Source organism: Palaemon carinicauda, chromosome 1, assembly GCF_036898095.1.
Source record: "Palaemon carinicauda isolate YSFRI2023 chromosome 1, ASM3689809v2, whole genome shotgun sequence".
Taxonomy (NCBI): Eukaryota; Metazoa; Arthropoda; class Malacostraca; order Decapoda; family Palaemonidae; genus Palaemon; species Palaemon carinicauda.
The window spans coordinates 252,588,890-252,609,866 of record NC_090725.1 but is presented as its reverse complement, the minus strand read 5'-3'; the positions used below and the strand labels follow the sequence as shown (position 1 = coordinate 252,609,866).

Genomic DNA, 20,977 nt, shown 5'->3' with positions numbered 1-20,977 from the left:
GATCTTATTGATAACAACAAGAATAATAATAATAATAATAATAATAATAATAATAATAATAATAATAATACAGTAGTAGGTGTTATAAGGCCTGTTATACATTGTAATCCCACTGTCGAAGTCGAAATCTTTATGCAGAGCGTCATGTCATTGGCCCTAAGCACCGCCTCCTCAAGGCTAAATTTTAGGTATTATAAAGGGCGGCCTACGACTACCTTTCACACAGCCTGTTCTGCATTCGCCAGTGTATCAAGCTTCCCCTTCAATCATAGGATATCTACTTTCACAAGATCACCTGACAACGAGACGCTTCAGGTTTTCTATATCAAGATGCGGGTAAGACTATATTTCTATGAGCTTACACTGAAGTATATTCACACATTATATATGTATATATATATATATATATATATATATATATATATATATATATATATATATATATATATATGTAAATTTATATATGTGTGGGGGTGTGTATATATATATATATATATATATATATATATATATATATATATATATATATATATATATATATATATATATACACATATATGTATATACTATATATATACATAAATATATTGTATATATATCGTCATCATAATCATCTCCTATGCCTATTGACGCAAAGGTCGTCAATTAGATTTTGCCTGTAGTCTATATATATATATATATATATATATATATATATATATATATATATATATATATATAGAGAGAGAGAGAGAGAGAGAGAGAGAGAGAGAGAGAGAGAGAGAGAGAGAGAGAGAGAGATTTTGAATCAATAATTCTCCATTCATCATCTCCAAATTTCCGTTTCATAGTCCTCGGCCATGTAGCCCTTGGTCTTCCAACTTTTCTAGTGCCTTGTGAAGCCCAACTGAACGTTTGGTGAACTAATCTCTTTGGCCAGGGCGGGGGGTGGGGGGGGGGTGCGAAGATCATGACCAAAACATCTCCATCTACCCTTCAACATGATCTCATCCACATAGCCTATGGCACTTTAGTAATCTCTTATAGTTTCATTTCTAATCATGTCCTGCCATTTAACTCCCAATATCACTCTAAATGCTTTGTTCTCAAATCTACAAAATCGGTTGGATATAGATTCATTATCATATCATGACTCATGTCCATCGTGTAACACCGATCTCACTAAACTGATATATAGTCTGATTTATATATGTAATTTTAGGGGATTTGATTTCCAAATTTTACCTAAACAGGCCATTGTCTGATTAGCTTTTTTTCAATATTTCATTAAAATCCAATTCTAAAGACCTTGTATTAGAGATCATAGTTCTTAAACATCTAATTGATTCCATCCCATTAATCTTTTCTCCTTCCAATGATATTTCATCTTTCATTGCATATTGCGTTCTCACCTCTATCTTTCTTCTATTTATCTTGAGCCCATCCTCATGTGATATTTCTTGAATTCTGGTAAGAAAGCTATGCAAGTACTGTGGCGCTTTGCTAATAAGGACAGTGTCATCAGCATGCTCTAGGTCCGCTAATTTCCTGTTACGTACCCAGTCCAATCCTCAGCCATCCCTAACTGTTCTATGCACTACAAAATCCATGAGAAGGATAAACAACATAGGTTACAACACATTCCCTTTGAGTACTCCACTGTTCACTGGGAACTCATTTGATAGGACTCCATTAACATTAACTTCGCAATTACTATGCTCATGAACAGAATTAATTTTACATATTCAAGAGGGACTCCATAATAACGCAGAAATCTCAGCAAAATTGGCAGGTGCACGCTAAAAAGTGTCTTTTTCATAGTCCACAAATGCTTTCAAAAGTGGATTTCTATATTCTACATTAATGTACCACATGTCTTAAAATGAAAACTTGGTCAGTCCAAATTCTACCTTTTCGACATCCTGTTTGTTCATCACTGTTTTTCATCAATCTTTCTTTCTAGTTTCTTTAGAATGAGAATACTATATATTTTCATGACAACTGACGTAAGTATATTGCCTCGAGAATTATTGCAATCAGTCAGATCTTGTTTTTTTTTTTTTTTTTTTTTTTTTTTTAACCAGCACTCCTAGATCCCATTCATCCAGTTTTGCCTCTTCATGCCACATTCTACAAAATATTCTTGCAAGTATTCTTGGAGTCACTTCATTTTCAGCCAAAATCATCTTAGAATTTATACCCAAGGGCTTCATCTCTCGAGTTTTTTGATGACAGCTCCAACTTCAAACAAACTGAATTTATTCATGGAAACATCAAGGTCTTCCTCCATTACAGGTATAGCAATCAAATTATTCCCTTCATACCTCCTATTCATGATCTCACTAAAGTGTTCCATCCAATGCTGCCGTTCTTTATCTTCTGTTGCTGTAAGAGATCCACCTCTCTTTTTGATGGGTAGGCTTATATGCTTCTTTTTTTTTTCCAGTAGAGATTTCATTAATAATTCTATGAGCGATTCTTACACCATAGCCACTCCCAAATTCATAGATTTCTTAGCCTCATCTGCTTTCCTGTCTAAATATTCTCACCAGTCATTCCTGGCTTTTCTTTTGACTTCACTATCAATACTGGAATATTTAATATGCTCTGCCTTGTAATTTTCTTTTCTTCCTTAGAAACTTTCAACAATCAATTTCTGTCTTTGTCCCCTTTTTATAGTATCCCACATATCATTTGATATCCATGGTTTTCTCATAGTAACTGCATGCCCAAAAAGGTCACTACAAACTGACTGATATATGTTCTTAATTTCACGCCATTCTTCATTAATTGTCTGCTTTTCGTCTCTCAAGGTCTCTACGACTGCAAATCGATTCCTACATTCAAATGCAAATGTTTCTCTGCGCTCATCTTCTAGAACCTTAAGATTATCAAGCCCAGGTATTCTACCTACATTTCTGTTAGGTGCTTTCAGTTTTAATTTCCGTGTGGCAACGAGGATCTGGTGATCATTTCCAATATTTGCACCAATATAGCTCCTTACATTTCTCAGAGTCCTCTTTCTCTCTTTATTAATTGCTATGTGATGTATTTGATTTTTGTAATTGCCACATGGTGAAGTCCATGAATATCTGTGGATATCCTTGTCTTGGATAAGAGTACCTCCAATAACGAGATTGTTTGTTAAACAAAAACTTATAAAATGTGCTCCATTTTCATCTGCAACTTCGCCGAGATCCTCAACACTCATCACATTATCTATACCTTGATTATTCCTTCCAACTTTAATATTGAAGTCACCAATTACAATTTTCATATCTCTATCCGGGATCTCATCTATTACACTCGGCAGTTCTTCATATTATTCATCTTTCTTTTCTTCAAGGGATTCACTTGTTGGTGCATAGCAAACTATAATAGGTAGTAGGTTGGCCAGGGCACAAGTCACCCATTGAGATACTACAGCTCGAAAGTTATGGGGTCCTTTGACTGGCCAGACAGTACTACATTGGATCCTTATCTCTGGTTACGGTTCATTTTCCCTTTGCCTACATACACACCGAATAGTCTGGCTTATTTACATATTATCATCTGTCCTCATACACCTGACAAAACTGAGATTGCCAAACAATTCTTCTTCACCCAAGGGGTTAACTACTGCACTATAATTGTTCAGTGACTACTTTCCTCTTGGTAAGAGTAAAGAGACTCTTTAGCTATGGTAAGCAGCTTTTCTAAGAAGACACTCCAAAATCAAACCATTATTCTCTAGTCTTGGATAGTGCTATAGCCTCTGTACCAACTTAGTGTTCTCTTGCTTGTGGGTACACTCAGTTTTTATAGTTTATATAGGAGATATTTATCATAATGTTACAGTTCTTAAAATATTTTATTTTCCTTGATTCCCTTCTTCCCTGGGCAATTTTCCCTGTTGGAGCCCCTGGGCTTCTAGCATTCTGATATTCCAACTAAGGTTGTTGCTTAGCAATTAATAATAATAATAATAATAATAATAATAATAATAATAATTATATAAATATTGGGATTTGTAAAGAAATCTTGGACCAAGGAAATATATATTTACCTACTCAGTAAGAACGGATGGAGTTGGAAGAGAAGGGGTAAGAATGACAATGACACCAAGAGCAGAAAAGGCATTAACGAGTGGAGAGCTGCAAATAGTAGATTGTTACTGGAAAGGTTTATATACATACATACACATACACACACGCACACACATACTCACACACACACACACACATATATATACATATATATATATATATATATATATGCATATGTATATGTATGTATGTATGTATATATACATACATATACATATACATATGTATATGTATGTATGTATGTATGTATATATATATATATATATATATATATATATATATATATATATATATATATATATTATATATATATATATATTTATATATATATATATATATGTATATATATATAATATATATATATATATATATATATATATATATATATATATATATATATATATATATATATATATATATATATATATATATATATTAAAATGATAGGTAGAAAACCCAAGAGGAGAAAGAGGAGATCTAGAATTAAGGTTTGGGACCTTAAATGAGAAAAGTGTGAGCAATTTAGGAGAATTGTGAGAGAAAGAAGACTAGAAAGGTTGAACTTGGAGATTGGACAGGGTAACAGGATGGAAAATATCTGGTTGGGTATGAAAGAAATATGTGTAGGGGAAACGGTGGGAATTAGTGGGAAGAATCAGTTAAAAGAAAATCCAAGGCATTTAAGGGCTGGAGAGTAAGACAGACTCAGGGAGCAGAGGAACGATTCAGAGAATGGGAAAAAGATTCTAGGAGGAAAGTAGGTTTAGCTATTGGAAGAGCAGTTACATGAAAAGCTAGGAATAAAAGGAGAAAATTATATCAATAAGATGTCAATCTTAAGGGAAAGGCAATGACAGGATGTGGGGCAACTGGTAGCCATCAGGGATAGAGATGGAAATATATAGCATAGGAATGATGACTTTAAGAGGAGATGGAGAGAATTTATGAGCAGCTATTAAATACTGAAATAGAGGAGGAGCTGGGGGAAGCACAAAGGGGAGGAGGAGCCAGTGATGGAGATACGTAATATAGAAGTGAAGCAAGCATCGAGTAAAATGAAGGATGGTAAAACACCAGGCCCATAAGAGTTTCAAATTGAAAGGGCCAATATACTGGCCACAGCGGGGGAACAATGAATGCTGGATTTATTGAGAGCAATATGGGAAGAGGAAATACTGCCGAAAGACTGGGAGGAGAACCTGCTGTTATCTATATTTAAGCAGAAAGATGACATCATGGAATGGGTGACTACAGGGGAATTAAACCAACAGAGCATGGTTTATAAGTTTTCGTGAGGATACAAGATGAGAGGTTGAGAGATATTGTAAAGATTAGGAAACTGCAGTAGTAATTCATGAGAGGGAGAGGGATTGTGGATGCTATACTTAAGGTAATGCAGTAACAGGAAAAGAAACTTAAGGGAAACCAGAAGCCCTCCTGTGCTTTTGTAAATTTAGAGAAGGCTTATGACAAAATACCAAGACAAGTAATTTTTTGTTACTTGGGGAAGAAGAAAGTCCCAGAAAAGTTAATACCATGGTAGAGATGATATACAAAACAACGAGAACAAAAGTAACTAGAAGGGCACTCAGTAGAGCGTAGACCTCTGCCACGGCAGCTTATTTCTCGACCTTTTGCTTGACCTTTGACCTAAACAAGTATTAATTGGCGTGGATTTTCCTACACTTAAATATGAACCAAGTTTGATGTCTCTATGACAACAATGTCCAAACTTGGCTGATTACGTGAATTGGACAGTTTGCTTGACCGTGACCTTGACCTTCAAAATTTAATCATTTACAGCTTCTTACATAACAGTTAATCCCAGCACGTTTCATTACTCTACGAATACAATTGTGGCAGGGAAGCTGTTAACAAACAAATATACAAACACACAAAAGGGGGCGAAAAAATAACCTTTCAACATCGTTGGTGGACGTAATAACAGTTGTTGTTGGACGAGTTAAGTGAAGGGATAAAAAATGAACAGTTGTGGCAGTTGTTATATGCAGACAATTTGGTGATTACTGCTAAAATTAGTTATAATTACAGAAGGGTAGTAGATTGGCAAGGCATTTTGGAAAGGGGTGACTTGACGGTAAATGTGGATAAGACTGAAGCTAAGGTGAGTAGTAAGGAAGGTAGGGACAGGATGGCTATACACGAAAGTAGAGTAGCAGTATATATCTGGGGAGAGGATGTGAGGTTGACATTGAGAGTAGTAATATAAGCAACATGGGGAAAGTGGAGGAAGGTAGCAGGAGAGGTATGTGATAAGAAAATACCAATTAAGGTAAAATCCAAGATCCATAGAACAGCAATAAGACTAGTGTTAATGTATGGATCAGAAAAGAGGAATCAAAGCTTAAGAGAACAAAGATGAGAGTGCTGAGGTGGACTAGGGGAATATCACTACTTGAAATATTGGAAAATTATGAAATAATAATGGCAAGGGTGGTAAAGATTACAAAAATTACAGACATGATAAGAGTATCACGACTGGGATGGTGTGGGTACGTGTTGCGGATGGATGGTCGGGAGGGAGTGAATAGAGCTTGGGAGGAACCTGTTGGGGGGGGGGGGAGATCAAGAGGGAGACAGAGAAGTAGATGGCAAGATAAGGTGAAAGATTATATGGAGAGCAGAGGTTTGGTGGAAGATGCCTTTAACAGAAGGCATTGGAGAGGGTGCATCAGACAACGAACCCCTTAATGTGGAAATAACAGTAGGGAAGAACATATGTATGTATATATGTATGTATGTATGTGTATATATATATATATGTGTATATATATATATATATATATATATATATATATATATATATATATATATATACATACATATATATCTTACAGGTCCCTGGTCTGGGCACCAAAATACATTATATTATGGTATATATTACGGCTCGCAAGTTACACAACCCCCTGAGTTCCAAACTCACTTATTTGTTTTTACATAAATCTGTTACACATGAAAAAATTAATATCCAAGGTCTGAGGAAATTATATAACTCCCAGACGGCAATATATAAAAACAGAATATCCAAAGGTCTCTTACTAAAATCAAGCTGGGTGATTATTATTAAGAAATATTCAAAATAACCTCTTACTTCGATTCTTTAACAAGGATACGAGAGAATTCTGAAAGGAACACTGGTGATCAAAATAATGCACTCAACAAAAATAAATATATTTAATGAAAATTACAACACTTTGAAAGAATTTACACCAAAAATTAATCACTCAAAATAATGAATCTAAACAAAACTCAGATTAAGACAAACAAATGTTACACTCTGAAAATTATATAATCACTTGTTTCACTGGAAATTAAATTTTACGTAAATATTCAATCTTGATAATTAATGAAAAAAAATTAGCCTTTAACAATAATTATCAAACTTATAGAAATTACATAAAGTAACTGATAAAGTTACGAGTTTTTAGCTCACACAAAGTAATCGAACAGTTAAGCCAAAATAAATACACTTCATGTTTTAACATAAAACTCACTGGGCCAGTTACAAAGATTAATATAATACCATCATGTACAAAAACACAATAAATTTGAAATCACTTTTAAGGTTTCAGTAACTTTTTAATACACTACATACGATATATGTATATAAACTTAAACACTTTAGAGAGGACACAATCGAGGCACTTGAGAGATAGGATGTTAGTTGGCTTTTACAAAGGGAAAGGCTGGATCTTTTCTGCTGCTATGCATCCCTTGGGGCGCATATATATGGATCTAATTATTCTAGAAGCTTGGGGGTTGTGCCTAACGCCGTAAGATTGCCAACAATCTCTATCAGGCGCCTACCAATGCACTAACGAGACGACTCTCTTTCAGCCAGCTCCGCCCACCTACCTTCCTAAAATATTAAAAAAAAGATGAAACTAACACTGGGGTTTTCGAAAACCTTCCAAAATATTCGGCAAATATAAGAATTACGTAATCTCTCACAAACATGATGCAATACCATAAAAATATTACATGAGCCCTTGTTCATACCAGGTATGGTTCTTACTGCATACTTAATCAAGATTACGTAAGACTTCGTAGCAAAATATGTGAAATAAAAAGTTAATTCTTAAAAATAATGTAAATTTCCATATACTGACTTGAAATAAAAATACAATGAAATGAACAATGAAAGTCTTACGAATTTTACATACAAAACTTGAAACTACAAGAGAGGAACTCGCCTTATGAGCTGGCTATTCCCTTTTTAAATACACATATGAATACATAAATGAATTATTTACTCTACGCTAGACCAGCTTCGTAAGATAGCTCCCCCCGAGATAAATAATCTGCAACCACGTTATCTTTACCTAATATATGCTTTAAATTAATACAATATGGTTGCAAACATAATGACCACCTAGTTACCCTTTGATTATTATTATTCATATTAACAAAATTTAAAGGATTGTGATCCGAATACACTGTAATCTCTTCATTCTGTAGTCGATATACATAGACCTCAAATTTTCGTATCGCTGTGATTAGCGCCAGCAGTTCCTTTTCAATTGTCGAGTAGGCTTGCCGATGATTCTTCAGCTTTGACAAATTAAAACAAACAGAGTGAAGAATTCCTTCCTCATCTTCTTGCAATAAGACATCTCCAATCCCATTATCCGACACATCCACTTGGATAAGGAATTTCTTGTTGAAATCAAATGTTCGCAGCATCAGTTTCAAAGTTAATACGGCCTTTATCCGTCAAAGGATTCCTGGCACTCGCTGGTCCATACAAATATTTTCTTGGAGCTAGTCAAATTCGTCAAGGGAGCGACTACATCCAAAAAGTTAGGGTAACGTCGGTAGAATCCTGCCGTCCATAAAAAAAACATGTTGTAATTGCTTCCTCGTTGGGGGGGGGGTGAGGCTTTCCTTATTCCTTCGATGTCAGTAGCGATTAGTCCTCTTCCAACTTCAAATCCAAAGTACCGAACTGTTGCCTTTCCAAATTCACTCTTCTCCAGGTTAATCGTCAGGTATGCTCCTCGCAGCTTTTAAAATACCTTGTTCAGGATACAATGTTCTTCCCAAGTTGATAAATATACCATAATATCGTCGAGATATACGCCTACTCCTTCTATCGATACTAAAAGGTTATCCCTCACTTGTTGAAAAGTAGCGGGGGCGTTCATTAGACCAAATGGCATGACAGCGTATTGATATAACCCAAACAGGGTTATAAAAGCTGATAACAATTTTGCGTTGTCATCCAAAGGAATTTGATAATAGCCTTTTAACAAGTCGATCTTCGAGACGAACCTTGCTTGTCCGATATTGTTAAGTAGTTGGTCGATGAGCGGTAATGGATAATTATTGGCCACACTGATCGAATACAACTATCGGTAGTCCATACAGATCCTGAAAGATCTGTCTGGTTTTTTCACGAGCAAGCATGGAGAACTGTAAGAGCTAGAACTTTGTTCGGCTAATCCATTTTGTAACAAATAGTCCAATTCTTTTCTCATGACTTCTCGATGATACGGTGACAGTCGATAAGTGCATTGTTTGAATGGTATATCCGTTGTTTTGAGGTGTATCTCACGCTTCGTCAGGTTGGTTCATTTTGGGACAAGCGAGACAATTTCAGGGAAACTTCTAATTAATTGGCTTAATTCCTCTTGTTGCTCCTGGTTCAAATGAGTTAATTTCTCTTCCAAGTTCCAAATAATAGGCGAATTATTTACTTTGCTTACAGCCCCTACCTCATATCCGTCATCGTCTTCCGTGGATGGTATGGTTTGCGCAATACACACCTTGGAAGCTTTGGTCTCGTTTTAGTTTAAGTAGTGTTTCAGTAGGTTGACGTGTACTTTCTTTTGATTTTTCCCTCTTCCTAGGGTTTCGATAACGTAGGTAAGGTCACTGATCTTCTCCAAAATCTTGAATGGTCCTTGGAACTTGTTGATGAGTGGGAATCTCCTTATCGGCAAGAAAATCAATACCTGTTGTCCTACCAAAAACTGTCTGCCCTTACTTTTCATATTGAACCTTTTCTTCATTTTATCTTGATTCGTCTTAAGGTTTTCTTGGGAAAATGTCCATATCTCGCCGATCCTTTTCCTCAAATTCTTGACATCTTCTCTATCCATTTCCTCTCGATCCTTGCATTTTTCTGCTAACCTTTTAATCGGTCCACGCACTTCTAGTCCAAACACCATTTCATTCGGGCTACATCCAATGCTTTCTTGATAAGCATTACGTACCTCAAATAACATCAATGGTAGTTCGATGTCCCATTCATTCCCAGTTTCATTATGGAACTTCGTTAACATACTCTTCAGAGTTTGATGAAACCTCTCTAATGCACCTTGGGTCTCCGGATGATAGGCAGTTGATTGTTGTTGTTTCACATCCAACAGTTTCATTACGTCCGGAAACAGTTTCAACGTGAAATATGTTCCTCGGTCACTTTAAACGGTTTCCAGAATACCAAACTTGATGAAAACGTCTAATAACTTCTCAGCAATTATTTTGGCACTAATGTTCCTGACGGGTATGGCTTCTGGGTATCTCGTCACTGGGCACATCATTGTGACCCTTTTTCATCCTTGGTAACGATCCACCTATGTTGATCATTACCTTGCTGAAGGGTTCTTCTCGCACTTCAATCGGGTGTAAGGGAGCTTTTTTAATGTACTCGTTTGGCTTCCCAGCCATATGATAAACGTGACATGCACGGCAAAACTGGCTCACGTCCTTATGCATGCCAGGCCAGAAAAAGTGTTTCATATAATCTTCTCCTTCATCTTCCTTATCCCCATATGTCCAGTCTTGTGCGCTACGGCGATCAACTGTCTTCTCAACGGTGCAAGAATATCACCCATTCGACATTCCCAGGGATATCGGGGGGGGGGGGATGCTTCTTCATAAGCAAACCACACGGTATAATAACTCTGTTAACGTCGCATCCTTCCGTTGCAATCCTATCAGCCTTTTCCTACTCACTTTTCTATCTCTGAGTTTTCTATTTCTTCCAGGTCCATTTCTTCTGTGTCTTCTTGTGCACTCGTCTTTCGTTCCTCTTCTCTTGGGCTTACTCGGGAGTTCTCCTTTTGCGTACCATCAAGGGAATCCTCTTCTTCGGAAAACCAATCCTCCAAATTCATCGATCCTTCAGTTTCTTTTTCTTCTTCAGCAGTCACTTTTTTTTGTCATACTCCTAGTCTTCACACAACTAGGAAATAGATACAGGTAGTCCTTCTTGAGTTCAGTCGTAGGACTATACTTCAATGGTTTCTCCGTTACAATGGGACAAGGGAAAAACAGCGCTCCACCAGCCTCATTACCCAGCAAGACTTCTACTCCATTGACAGCCAATGAATCCTTTACCGCAACATCAAAATTACCTGTCACCAACTCACATGACAGTTTCAAATGGCAACTAGGGGTAACCTCCTCACCTCCTATTCCCTTCAAAATGACCGAGTCTCCTGTAAGAGACTGTTCCACCAACGGGTGTACTCTTCTTGTCACCACACTATGGTTGCAACCTGTGTCTCGCAATATCTTGACCGGGTTTTGCTCACTCCCGTCTATTGCTGCTAATATACCTTCATATATATAAGGTTTAAAGGCATCCACACTGTTTGGGTTTGTCCTGTTCATCGTGTAAACATTAGCAGGTTTATTTTCCTCTTCGTCCTTTCCAGGTTGTTTCTTCGCGTTTGCATTCTGTGAAGTCGAATTATCCTTAACCACTTGGGTGACTGCTTTTGGTTGGTTTGACCCACATTCCTTACTAATATGGCCTCTCTTGCCACACTTAAAACATAGAATATCAACCTTCTGCACGTCTTTCACGATACTTGAAGGAGGAAAATTTGACGATTGTTGCTGTGGTACTATCGCATTCTGCTTTGGAACAGCACCAGTGCTACTTCCGTTGTAACTATTGAACTTGTTCACATAGTTATTACTGAACTGGTTTCCATGGTTACACGAATATTTGACACTTGGTCGGAACGACGGTTGAAATATCACACCCAAGGAGGTTTTACGACTAATATTATAATCTTCACTCAGCGAAGCGGCTTTATCAAGTTTCTTCCCCTCTCTCTCTCTTTCAAGTACATTCAAATATGTTTAGGCATTCCTTATAGATATTGTTCTAGTACTATCAATTCTTCTAAATCAGCCATCTCCCTCATGTTAGCAGCCTCTGTCCATCTCTTAAAACATCGTCGTACCTTATAAACGTAATCCAGGAAAGTAATTTTCTCGTCTTTCCTCAAACTTCGGAATCTTTCATTATAATATTCAGCCGTCATCTGATACACTTGCAGCACGCTCCTCTTCACTTCTTGATCCTCCTTCCTCTGGTCCTAAGATAGGGAAAGATAAGCACTGCAGCCTTTCCCAATCAATACATTCTGCAACATCACAGACCATTTACCTTCTGGCCATTCCACCGTCGATGCGACCGTCTCAAAACGATCGAAGAACCCATCGGGAGCCTCTTCTGTGAACTTTAGAATTAACCTCTGTGCGTTCGTCACATTAAACACGGGATCGTGCAAAGCAGGGGTCATATCTGTCTGTGTTGCCGACTTTGCACGGACATTCAAAAGCTCCAATTCCCTTGCGTGTCGTGCAATTCCTCCTGTCTCTTCCTTCTCTTTTTCTTCCATTTTCTTCTCATGTCTTGCAACTTCTCTGGCTTTTGCTTCCATTTCCCTCGCACGCCATGCTTCTTCAATCTCTTCTTCTTCTCGTCTTCCTTCCATTTCATCCCGTCTTCTCTCTTTCTTCTTGTTTTGCCATCATCTTCAATTTAATAAAATTTTCTTCCGCTGCAATTTGTCAAATCTCAGCCTCTACATCCCTTTCTACTTTCATGCCTTCAGTTTGGGGTCAACTGGTCCTTGCATTGCTACAAATTCTTCTTCAGCTTCCTCCAACAGTTCACGAGCTGCTACTATATCTTCTTTCGACAATTTCTCAGAGTTTATCAACACTTCTAAGGCTAGACACTCAATTTGGGCTTTAATCATTCCACTCGTTGCATGGCCACCACATGCCATTAAAATAGAGAGCCACTGAGCTTTAGTTACATTAGCTTCTGACAATTCCTAATAATTTGGGGTTTTTCAAAAACTCTTGGATATTAAACTGTGCCATCTTGTACTCTACAAAACAAATTTATACCTCTCCAAAATATATAACAATACACAGATTCCTATTAACACAAAATTGTTCAAACCTTCAATGAAAAGATGGCAATGTGATCAGCAATATTTAAAACAGACTCGCTCGATCCCAAGGGACTGGGCACCAAAAATATATATTAAATATTATGGCTGGCAAGTTACACAACCTTGCGAGTTCCAAACTCACCTATTTGTTTTTATTATTTGTTTTTATATAAATCTGTTGCACTAGAAACAATTAATACCCGAGCTCTGGGGAAATTATATAACTCCCAGGGTGAATATCCAAAGTTCTCTTACTAAAAAAAAAACTGGGTAATTATGATTAAGAACTATTCTAAACAACCTCTTACTTCGATTCTTTAACAGGGATACGAGAGAGTTCTGAAAGAAACACTGGTGATCGAAATAACACACACTTTACAAAAAATAAATATATTCTATGAAAATTACAACACTGAAAGAATTTACACCAAAAATTAATCACTCAAAATAATAAATCTGAACAAAACTTAGATTAAGACAAGAAAATGTTACACTCTGAAAATTATATAATCCCTCGATTTGAAATATTAAATCTGAATAAAACCTTAGACTGAGACAAGAAAATATTACACTCTGAAAATTATATAATCACTTGTTTCACTGAAAAATTAAATTTTACACAAATATTTAATCTTGATAATTAATGAAAATAGTTAGCCTTTAACAGTCTAATGATTAAAATCTTATGGAAATTACATAAAGTAACTGATAAACTTACGAGTTTTTGGCTTACACGAAGTTATCGAACAGTTGAGCCAAAACAAGTACACTTCACGTTTTTACATTCAACTCACTGGGCCAGTTACAAAGATTAATAGATTACCAGCCTGTACAAAAACACAATAAATTTAAAATTATTTTTGAGGTAACCGTAACGTTTTAACACTACACATGATACATGTTGTATATAAACAATTTAGAGAGGACACACTTGAGGCACTTAAGAGAGAAGATGCTAGTTGGCTCTTACAAATGGAAAGGCTGGATCTCTTCTGTTGCTATGTATCCCTGGCCGAGCATATATATGGACTTGATTATTCTAGATTCTTGTAGGCCAGAAGTCTAAAAGCTCGGGGGTTGTGCCTAACGGCGTAAGGTTGCCAACAATCTCTATCAGCTGCCTACCGATGCACCAGCAAGATGACTCTCTCTCAACTAGTTCTGCCCACCTTCCCTCCTCAAAAAAAAAAAAAAAAAAAAAAAAAAAAAAAAAAAAAAAGACGAAACTAACGCTGGGGTTTTCGAAAACCTTCCAAAACACGTGGCAAATATAAAAATTGCGTAATCTCTCACAAACATGATATAATACCATAAAAAAATCACATAAGCCCTCGTTCACACCTCGTATAATTCTTCCTGCATACTTAATCGAGTTACGTAAGACTTCGTAGTAAAATACTTGAAATAAAAAGTTAATTCTTAAAAATAACGTAAATTTACATATACTGACTTGAAAGAAACATACAATGAAATGAATGACGAAAGTCTTATGCAATTTAGATACAAAACTCAAGAGAGGATCTTATGAGCTGGCTATTCACCTCTTAAATACACATAAATAAATTATTTACTCTACGCTAGACACGCTTCTTAAGAAAATATATATATATATATATATATATATATATATATATATATATATATATATATATATATATATATACAGTATCAATACCAATTTACAAGTTTGTTACATTCCTGTTTCCCAGCAAGACTCAGCAGTGAGGGATTACCTTTGCTGAAAGCCAATCACAGCTGGGTAAGCTGGTGGGTTACAGGGAGGTTATCCAAGCACCTAGCAAACGTAAGTTGAGTGCTACAGCTTACAACACTCGGCCACTTCACCCACAAAGGTTGTTTGCACCTTCAACTATTCCAAATAATTCAAAGCGAATATGTATTCGATGACAACAACTGAAATCTAAAGTCTCATGCATCACTTCGGCGCCAACTTGATGAATCCTGTTCTTAATCTGCCTATTGCCTTTTTACAAAATACCTCTGAATATTACATCTTTCTCACCAACCTTTGTCTCTGTTCATCAAAATAATTCATTTACTTCTTAGTATGTGTGTAAAGTTTTCTAACAAATTTCCTTGGTATCTCTGTAGTTCTAAAGTTTTTAGACTTCTTTGATTGTAAATAAATAAATTAATAAACTGCATTTGAATTCAAGGCACTAAACTCTTATAAAGGAGTTGTTAAACCACCCATTTACAATTACCAAATATTGCTTCCCCAGACAACTCTCTTCTCACCAAATTTTGCTTCCCCAGACAACTCTCTTCTCACCAAATTTTGCTTCCCCAGACAACTATCTTCTCTTCAAAACTGTATACATTGATAGTGACATCTTCCTTCCCTTTCAGTGATTCGTCTTTCTTCTCAGCTTTATATCATGTTTACTGCTTCCACCATTAATTCCATCATCCTCTGATTCACAATCTTGGATTTAATTTACCCTCATAAACTTAATCTTGCTACCATTCAACTTGTTTTCTATCTAGCATACTTTCATCATTATCATCATCTCCTCCTACGCCTATTGACGCAAAGGGCCTCTGTTAGATTTCGCCAGTCATCTCTATCTTGAGTTTCTAAATCAGTAATTCTCCATTCGTCATCTCCTACTTCACACATAATAGTCCTCAGCCATGTAGGTTTGGGTCTTCCAACTCTCCTAGTGCCTTGTGGAGCCCAGTTGAAAGTCTGGTGAACTAATCTCTCTTGGGAAGTGGTAAGAGCATGCCCAAACCATATCCATCTGCCTCTCACCATGATCGCATCCAAATGTGGCACTCGAGTAATCTCTCTTATAGTTTAATTTCTAATCCTGTCCTGCCATTTAACTCCCAATATTCTTCTGAGGGTTTTGTTCTCAAATCTACAAAATCTGCTGGAGGATGTTTCATTGTCATACCACGACTCATGTCCATACAGTAACACTGATCTCACTAAACTGATATATAGCTTGATTTTTTGTATAATTTCAGGGGATTTGTTTACCAAATTTTATTCAGCCTAGCCATTGTCTAATTTTCTTTTTTCAATCTTTCCTTAAACTTCAATTCTAAAGACCCTGTATTATAGATCAAAGTACCTAAATATTTAAATGATTCTACCTCATTAATCCTCTCTCCTTCCAATGATATTTCATCTTTCATTCCACATTCTATTCTCATCATTTCTGTCTTACTTCTATTTATCTTTAGCCCAAACTCTTGTGATGCTTCATGCATTCAGGTAAGCAAACATTGCAAATCGTGTGGTGTTCTGATAATAAGGACAGCATCATCAGCATACTCTAGGTCAGCTAACTTCCTATTAAAAATCCAATCCAATCCTTCTATACCATCTCCGACTGTACTATGCATTACAAAATCCACAAGGGGGATAAACAACATAGGTGACAACACATTCCCTTGCAGTACTCCACTATTCACTGGAAATTCATTTGATAGGACTCCACGAACATTAACTTTGCAAACACTATGCTTATGAACAGACAATCAAATTTACATATTTAAGAGGAACTCACTAATTACGTAGGACTTTCCACAAAATTGGCCGGTGCACACTATCAAAGGCTTTTTCATAGTCCACATATGCCATCAAAAGGGGATTCCTATATTCTACACATTGCTGTACAACATGTAAAATGAAAATTTGGTCAGTATGACTTCTACCTTTTCTAAATCCCACTTGTTCATCTCTCAGCTTTTCATCAATCTTTCTCTCTAGCCTCTTTAGAATAAGCAAACTATATATTTCCATGACAACTGATGGAAGTGTGAAGCCTCTGTAATTATTGCAATCAGTCAGATCTCCTTCATTTGCCATTTTCTCCAATGTTCCAAGCTCCGATTCATCAGGTTTTGTCTCTCCATGCCCCACATTCTACAAGATATTCTTGTAAATATTCTGGGAGTCACTTCATTTTCAGCAATATCATCACAGCAGTTACTCCATCGTATCCTGGGGATTTCCATCTCTTTGACTTCAAACACACTGAATTCATTCATGGGCGCATGAAGATCTTTCTCAGCTTTAGGTATATCTATCAAATTATTCCCTTCATATCTCCTATTCATGACCTCACTAAAGTGTTCCATCCAATATTGCCTTTCTTCATCCTCGGTTTGTATAACACATCCATCTCTCGTTTTGATGGGTATATGCTGCTTCTTCTTAGCCCAAGTAGAGATTTCAATAATAATTCTATGAGCAATTCTTACACCAGAGCCACTCCCTGAATTCATAGCTTAGTCAGCCTCATCTGGTTTACTGTCTAAATATTCTCTCCAGTCATTCCTGGCTTTTCTTTTGATTTCACTATCAATACTGGAATACTTAGCATGCTCTACCTTGTAGTTTTCATTACTTCCTCGAAAACATTCAACAATCAATTTCTTTCTTTGCCTCTGTTTTATAGTAACCCAAGTATCATTAGACATCCAAGGCTTTCTCCTTATAACTACATGACCAAAAAATTCACTACCAACTGACTGATATATATTCTTAATATCATACAATTCTTCGTTAATTGTCTGCTCTTCTTTTCTCAAAGTCTCTAAGACTGCGAATCGATTCCTACATTCAATTGGAAAGGTTTATCAGTGTTCATCTTCTAAAAGCTTAGTTGTATCCAAACCTAGGAATTCTATCTACATTTCTGTTGGGAGCTTTGCTTCAATTTCTGTGTGGCAATGAGATGCTGGTGATCACTACCAATATCTGCACCTCTGTAGCTTCTCACATCTCTTAAGGTGCGTCCACACGGTCGAACAGTGTCCGTCGACCACAATTGTTACCAGATAACATTGTGAAAAGTGTTAATGACGTCAAACAAGCACCAAGTGGTGTGTCGAACTGGGCCTGTGTTCGTATAGTCCGAACTTCAGACATTCTCCTTCCCTGTAAACATGATTGGTTGTAATCCAGTTACAGAGGAAAGCTGACTTTGAGATAGAAGAGAGGCTCAGTTGCGAATCAAACAGTACTGGTAGAGCCAAAGCTTATAAAACATCAAAGCAAATGTTTACAAAGACAGAAATAAACGTGAAGCAGCAATAAATAAAATATAACATCAGAACTTTCGAGAAGGGGAATGTCTGTAACTGGTTTACAAGTCGAAAAGAATATGGAATCTATGATGGGTCATTACAAGGATGAGCTATGCAAATAGGAGATACAAAAAAAGTCGGAGGTTGGTACAGAAGACATTTGCACAACCAAATTATGGCGTTTCGATATAAGACCATAGCCTAACTGAATCTGTTTCAATTATGGACACCGAAGTCTCATTTGCTCGAAGAAGTGTTTGAGCGTGAGAAAATTACGTAATGCGCGCGCTCTCTCTCTCTCTCTCTCTCTCTCTCTGTACAGGGGGAACAAATTTTGAACATTTTATCTTTATCACTGAAACAATTTGTATTTAGTTAACAACACATAATCCGAAGCATGACCATTAGTTATTTCTTGGAATTATATAGGCAACACATTGCACGTTAATGATAATAACATCCTCAGTTCACTGATAGGTTATTTTAAGTCAGACATATGTGACTCTGAAATGCCTCTACTGTAGACGTGCTTCTGGAAAAATACTTCCTCTCATACATGTCTTGCTTGGTTATAAAAGGTTTTAAGTTCTCCAATAAAATGTATATAGCGTTTGGGCCCATCAGTATATAAATTAGATTTAAAAGTCTGATTCATAACAATTTGAGTTTCTCTTTTCACTCCATCTTTGCAACTAGCCCTTCCATGTACCATTCCATTGTTCTTAAAAGATCAGGAATAATCATGCTGCATAATTTACTTTATTGAATTGTGCTTTTATCTTATGGTGTACTATGGTTATGATGCTCCGACCTTGAAGCTGATAACTACTACTTGATTCTCGAGTACAGACATAGATAAGAGAGATGCCAGCGGACATCTGCTTCGGACATTTCTTCCGGTCTTTGTCTGGTAAAAGGATTAGAAATCCTGGTAGTCAGCTTCATCTGGTACCACTGTTTGTTACCATAACAACTTCCCTCATTTCGAGTCATTCTCTTTCCATTTAGATATGGTAACAGTGTTTGTCCGACAGACACTGTTCGACAGAGTGGATGCACCTTTAGAGCCCTTCTTCTCTCTTTATTAATGGCTATGTGATCCACCATCTTGGATTTCTTTTGCCCCCATTAACTTAATTTTGCTACCATTCCATTTATTTTCTATCTAGCAAATTTTAATCTTTTATTTTTGACTAGTCTCTGCAGTTTGCTACGTATTCTACGGAAAAATACTATCATAAAAATATCAGCTACTCCAGCCTCCATTGATGAACTCTTTTCTTGTAACATGACCTTGAACTTACAACACCTCTCCTTTCCCTGATACCTCACACCAACCAATCATTCGACTATTTTTTAATTATTTTATCCAGACGATCTTATACCCTCCTCTGGAAAATTGCATGGTGCCTCTTTTGCCCAATTTGTGGATTATGGTCGAGTTTGTAACGTCACAGATAATGATAAAAACTGGGCGTGGGACCATCATCTCTTTCCAAATGAACTTGCCGAGGAGAACATGACAGTTGTAGCACCTGGAGTTCATCATATCTTCAGAGTCAGTGTATACACGCCTACATACAGTATGTATGTATGTATGTACAGTATATATAAATATACATATATATATATACATATATATATAATATAAATATATATAAATATATATACATATACTGTATGTATATATATATATATATATATATATATATATATATATATATATAATATATATGTGTGTGTGTGTGTGTGTGTGCGCTCGTATTTTTAATATAATATACCCCTATGCCTTAAAAGTAACTTACATCCAAAGTGGAGTTATATATGAGAAGTCTATGGGAACTGATCAGGATTCGAACAGGACTGAAGGGATTAATACAGATATAAACATTGAGTTAACAATTCTGTCATCTGAATTGAGCAATTGCGCTAATCATATACAGTATAATCCTTCATTTGGCGTAAGTTATTTCTAAGGTATAGTTAATCTGACACTGAAAAGCAATCGAAAGTAATTAAAAATTCCGAGTAAATTACTAATATATATATATATATATATATATATATATATATATATATATATATATATATATATGCGTGTGTGTTTGTGTTTGTGTGTTTATATGCATGGGTGGGTGTGTATTTTATATATTGTTTTTCAAAAATACAGAAGCGTTTGTAATTAGGCTTCATCTATATGAAAAAAAATATTGAATAGAAACTGTGTATGACTAAAAAATTACATTGTTTATATTTGTTGCAGGTTATGCACTTCTTGTTATTGTTAGTATGCTTTGGGAGTCTCTTGGGCTCAATAGAAGCTTTGCCCAGCCCAGGTGGATCGGCCGTGTCTGAAGATCATCTACAACCAGACTCGTTGGAGTCCTATAAGAATGATTCTACCAGAGGTCCTGCTTACGTCATTGGTAGAATAAAGAGATATTTTTCATTTTGGTGGAAAGACTTTATTTAAGAAACTAATCTGTGGAAGAAGAAGCTACCAAGTACTGTTAGTGGTATTTTGCTGTTCCTTCTCAAGGGGAATTTATATCGTTTAATGAAAAAAAAATAGCCTGTAAGTGTACGACGTTTGATAAATAATAAACATTAAAAGATCTGATATTT

General features: G+C 36.1%; 1 protein-coding gene and 1 long non-coding RNA gene across 2 annotated transcripts in view; one reads left to right on the top strand and one right to left on the bottom strand.

Moving 5' to 3' along the window:
- The window catches only part of LOC137638811 (uncharacterized), a 239,634-nt gene that overhangs the window by 55,977 nt on the left and 162,680 nt on the right, over positions 1-20,977 (bottom strand). The gene's annotated exons all lie outside the window — the stretch shown is intronic.
- On the top strand, positions 227-20,965 carry LOC137644507 (uncharacterized). The gene is made up of 2 exons (XR_011045160.1): positions 227-336; positions 20,616-20,965. It is a non-coding gene; the product is annotated as an uncharacterized lncRNA (long non-coding RNA).